The sequence below is a fragment of the Mustela erminea genome, chromosome 8 (assembly GCF_009829155.1).
Source record: "Mustela erminea isolate mMusErm1 chromosome 8, mMusErm1.Pri, whole genome shotgun sequence".
In the NCBI taxonomy this organism is placed as follows: Eukaryota; Metazoa; Chordata; class Mammalia; order Carnivora; family Mustelidae; genus Mustela; species Mustela erminea.
In genome coordinates, this window is record NC_045621.1 from 85449769 (window position 1) to 85455768 (window position 6000).

The following is a 6000-nucleotide window of genomic DNA, read 5'->3' on the forward strand; positions in this document are numbered from 1 at the left end:
AAGCCAGAAAAATCATTGCAATATACTACTCCAATCTGATTGCAAAAGTAGCAGAGCTAAAACATAGAAATTATAGCATAGAACAAAGACATTGTAAGGTCACTAGAGTTTGGCCCTTGAGACCTCAAAACTGATACACACATATATGTATTCAATAAATCACACCCCAGCTATGAATCTAATAAGAAAATAGGTAATGCCAAATTCCCACCATTCTATATAATACTGAAATTTACTGAATCTTAATTATGAAATTCTTTTGAAAGTTGATTAACCTAAACTGATACTTTGCTTCTCTGTTTGTTGTAAGTTAAATGGATATACAGATCTTGACAGTTTCATGTTCTGATTATTTTGGCTTTTTAAACACAGGTCTGCAGAAGGGAATGCCCGAGAATTAACCATTTATTCAAACCTCCAGTATGTGAATCATTGTTCAAAATCATACCTAGTATATTGTTTCAAAATCTGCTCCTCCTTTTATGTTACCTATGTTAGTTAAGCCATTTGCCACTAATATTGAAAAGATGAAAGTCATCTTTTCTCTTTCTTCTCCTTAACCAATGTTTCTTCCATTTTCACTGAAAATTATTTACTTATTTAAGTAGAAAGCATCCAACACTCCCTCATCCTGACAAAGTTTACAAAAAGAAAAATGTTATGTAATTGAGACAAAATAAATTTTATCCACTTGCATACAAAATAAATGTCAACTGAAAACAATATTCAGAGACTTCAAATTAAGGAATGCAATAATAGAAAAGGTACTTGTTGTCAGAAATCCCAATATTTCATAGAGAATACTCTTGAAATCAGTTTACACCAGCATCGTTTAAATAGATTATTAAATTTGAAAGTACAAAGTTCAAATCAGATCATGTAAGGTCAGTAAAATTGTTGATATTTTCTTTTTTCCATTATATTCAGAGACATTTTTTCTAGTTATATGTGATATTCAGTCTTTAAGTATGAGAAACGGTGCATTTTTGCCCAGTTCAGAGCTTACCAGTTTCTTTTTAGTGCATGTTAAAGAAGTGTGTTTTGCTAACACAATTGAATAGAAATTAATAGAATAAATAAATATTTAAATCTTTAGAATTTCTATTTTTTTACAAAAAGGGAGGCAATAGAGTTGGTTCTTCTACATGGTAAAATTTGTTTCCCCAGCTTCAGTTATTTTTACCTCCCCTCTCGTGTTTACTTCAAACCCACTGACCACTGTGTATTGTTTTTCACAAATGTTTCCACATCTGCCCATCACCCACCTTGTTACTTAATGCTTTTCTTTAACTATTCGTTCTTAAGTAGATTCTAAAAGCAAACTTCATATGACTATGACAATGGATAACCAGAATCATACCTCATATAATGGGAGTCACTGTAAAATTTGCCTCAATGAAACCAAAAATTCTTATTAAATTCCATCTAGAAATGGTGACCATCTAGATGGCTTAGTGCTCGAGTCCTGATGGCTCATTTGATTTTCTTTCGAAAAGGATATTTGCAATTGCTAGACAGGAGCTAAAAATATGGAGTTGAAGACACAGTAGCACCAAACAGAGAACTTTTTCTTCTGCAACCAGAAGGAATGAAAGAGAATTGGACAGAGATTAATTTCCTCTCCATGTGAGTCTTTAGAATTTAAGGTAATAGTCACATTACACCTAAAATCACCTCCCAATTGCCATCGGTACACATTCCAAATTTGGGAAATCACCAGTGTAGGGCAAAGAATATACTATTCCAGGTAGCAGCTACCCACTCTGGAATCAACTCTGTCTACTTCATCTGAGACCACATGCAAGCACTATGACTTCCATGAGCCACAGATTTCTCAATAAAATTGAGAATTTGGATTTTGTGGACTAGGCTAGGCTATGAAAACAACCCCCTCACCCCTGCCATCTCACTGGCTTTATTGGTATTTGTTGGTTGTATTTGTAGTTCTTGTTCAAACAACAAAATTATTTTTCCTTTCCACTTCTAGTTCTGTGCAAGTCCACGGGGGTCATTTTCCTACCACTCTCTGGAATAGCACTGGTTATAGTGACAAAGGGAAATCACGCACAGCCTCTTAAAGTTTTTGTCCAGGAATAACATTTGTTACTCTGCTCACATTTCATTGGTGAAAGCATATTGTGTGGCCACACTGAGTTCAAAGTCCATAGGGAATCTGACCATCTCCTATGGTCTGAGAAGGTGGAAGTGCCAAAATATTTTGGACTAGTCATAGCAGTGCCCATCAGCTTAATGTTCTCTACAGTCCTTGGTATTGATTAAATTCTGTAGTGACAAAAAAAGGCTTATTTTGCATTTAATGTATGAGATTTCTGAAATTAATCAGATTACTTAGTTTGAAGGTTTTTTAAAACATAAAATTGAGGTGCGCCTTGGTGGCTCAGTGGGATAAGCCTCTGCCTTTGGCTCAGGTCATGATCTCAGGGTCCTGGGATCAAGCCCGGCATCAGGCTCTCTGCTCAGCAGGGAGCCTGCTTTCCTCTTTCTCTCTCCCTGCCTCTCTGCCTACTTGTGATCTCTCTCTCTCTCTGTCAAATAAATAAATAAAATCTTTTTTAAAAAAATAAAAATAAAACATGAAGTTGATATTATAGTAATGGACCACATATTATTCTTCAAAGATCCACTATTAATCACAGTAAAATTATCAGGAGATTAAAACCTGATAGAAACTATCCAACCAGGATTTTAAAGATTAGAAGTGGAAAAAAAAAAAAAAAAGGATTTTTTGTTTTGGTTTTTGAATGTTATTTAGATAACACAAAAACACATGACCCAAATCAGTTTGATGCTAGTAGGAGTTGTGCAGAATAAAAGAAAATGAATGTGTTTAAAAACTGGTAAACGTTAGGAAAGTTTTATAATCATTAAATAGCTAAGGTCTGAGGTTAGCGGAAAAACATGGTATGATCTCCATTTACGTGCCCTCGTTCTAAATGTACAGGCTCACATGTCAGCCATGGGCTTGCCATGCCTGGTTAGATTTGTCTTCTTCAGTTACCACTCAGTTACTAACATAACCAGGCTCAGTGCCTCCTCCCCAGCATGGCTTGGCCGTCACATGTAAAAGTGATCTGGTTTGTTTAAACAGAATATTTTCTTACTGTTCCCTTTGCTATTATATATCATAGCAGAAGGCTTTGGGTTAATAAACCACTACCCACATGTCAAAATAGGTCACAGAACCTTCAAGGGAACATCAAATCAAAAGATCGATAGTATCACCATAGCTTGCGCCATACACTTCGGAATGTGACCACTCTGCCTTTTGGTCCATTGCCAATATATTCAGTCTTTTGTGAGTCTCATATTCTTTGAGTATTGGTCTTCTCTCTCCAACTTGATTAAAAACTTCTTGAGCACAGAAACCAAGCTGTGAGCTTCTTTTTGGGTCAACCACAATACCTAAAACAGCATTGAGCACATAGTTAAGGTCCCCAAAGCTTTTTTTTTTTTTTTTTTTTTTTTTTTCCTGGTGACACCTATTTAAAACACAGGGAGGACAGAAGATTTTTATGTCTTCATTCGAAAAAATATCTTTGAGCCGTAACCGCATAGCCTGGACTGTGTAAAGTTTGGGTAAACAACAGAAAACAAACTACAAACCCTAGAGCAGCAGTTCCAGTCCAGGTCCATTTTGCCTCCTATGAGACGTTTGGCAGTATCTGGACATAGTTTTGGTTGTCAAAGTTGAGGCGAGGGTGCTGCTGGTATCTAGTGGGCAGAGGGCATAGAATGTTGCTAAATGACTTCCAATGCACAGGGCAAGCCCTGCACCCAACAGTTCCCCAGCCCAGAATGGCAATTGTCCCCATGTCAGGGAAGTCTGGCCTCAGTAGACTAATGTGGCAGTCAAGAGTGGAAAACAATTTTAATACAGGCTTACTAATAATGATATTGCCTTTCCCCCCAAAGTTCTTAGTAGTGGCAATTTTAATACTTGTATCTCATTAAATAACGCGGTCCTGATAAGGACAACTCCAGAGGCAGACACATGACAAAAACTGAATAGAGGAGTCAGTAAGAAGAATTTTGTTATTTTGAAGACTTTTGTGAATGCAGATGTAAACAGTTGTTTCCAGTATTTCCATAGTAGAATTAGCATCTTCCTCATTAACAGAAAAAAAAAAAAGATAATAGTACATGAGGTAAAGTGTAGAAAAGCTGTATTTATACTACAGTTGTATTTCTGAATCCCTGATAACTACTGTGGCTACACCACAGCTTCCAATGTAGTTAATGGTCTAACACTCAAATTCTCTTTGCTCAAGGGTTTTGAGAAGAAAAGTAAGTTCCTATGTAATAGTGAATATATAATACAATAATAACATTTCAAATGGGTAAGCAATACTCAGTTCACGTACAGGGATTTTTTTTTTTTTTTAACGAGATAAAGAGGAATCATCATAAAGCAGAATCATTGGAATTCTGCAGCCTCACCTTCTTGCCAGTACTCCAAAGTTCAGTTTCAAAATCATGGGCTCAGTAGTTTGATGCAAACTCACATTTGTTTGACAGTAGAATCTCCACTAGGAGAGGGCTAGCCTAGAGTTAAGGAATGTCCTGCACGTGACCTATTTATATCTAACCTGTGGGGCAAGTGCCAAAAGCTAAGAACCCCATTTATATCCATTACCACAAAACGTCAATAAAATGTTAACTCTTCCCCATCAGAGTTCCAAAGAATTTTAACAATAAAAAGTTTCAAAGATACCCATCATACCTTCTTTCCCATATGAGAGCTGCTAGGAAACCTATTTCTTTGCATGTTGGTGTCTGCTTCTTCTCTCTCTCTCTCTCCTGTCCCCTCTCATTTTTCAAGTGTCTTAGAGAATATAGTAGATGGCCCAATCTGCTGCTTGTATCTCTTTTTCTTTTCGACCCCACCTAGAGTAGAATTAGAAAACTCTTCATCTCTCTATCTTTATATTTGTTGATCTGTTATTGCATTTTACCTTTTTTATTGTTCTGTAGCTATATGTCTCTTTCATTCAGTTGACCATTCTAAAGAACGAAACAGATGCCTTCCTTGTTTTAGTAACTGAATTGCCTTTCATTTTAAAAGTTCATGCATTTATTTACACAATTCTTTAATATATAATTATTGAATGCCTAATTATATTCCTGGTTCATGTTAGGAACTGAGACTATGATAATTAAAATATACATTTATTCTTCTTTTTTCATTGCTTCTACCCTCATGTGTCTTATAGTCTTTGGAGAAGAAAGACAAATAACTGGGCAATGATATCACAGTGTTACAAGCTCTTTGACAGCATACGTAGATTTCTCTGAGAGAAAACCAGAAGAGGCAACTAAATTGGTCCTAAATGAGCTAAGTCTTGGGGAAAATCTGCCGGAGTTTTTGACATCTATGCTAAAATGTGAGGGATTAGGCAAAATTACATTACTGGCAATAGAAGAGTGGTCATTCCAAATGGTGGGAATAGTATACAGACAGTGACATGATCAGGTGTATATTTTCAAAATATCATTCTCTATTCCATTCAATGCTAAAGTAGGGGCAGGATTGGAGATGAAAGACCAGCCAGGAGCCTGTTGTCCTTGTCCCTTTAAGAGTAATATTGGCTTGAGAGAAGAGAGACAAAAGAAATGTAAAGAGATGGATATAATTATTGTTAGTTGAGGATAAGGATGAGAGAGGTGAGGCTCATGTCAAGATTTCTGACTTGGTCAATTAGTAGATGCTGGGAACGTTCCTTGACCTGGAGAACCAGCAAAAGGAGCAGGAGTGCAGAAGCTTAAAGGGAGATAGAATAAATTGAGTTTAATTGTAGCCACATTCCACATTCAATTTGAGTTACATAGGGGCCATCCTCATGGGGAGGTGTGGAAATCAGCGTGCAGTCGGCTATTTGAGTCTGAAACACAGAAGCAAAGCAAATGGTAAATAAAAGCATATGGTAAATAAACTTTGGACATAAGATTTTTTCCTTAATGGAATGAATATACTGTGCATAT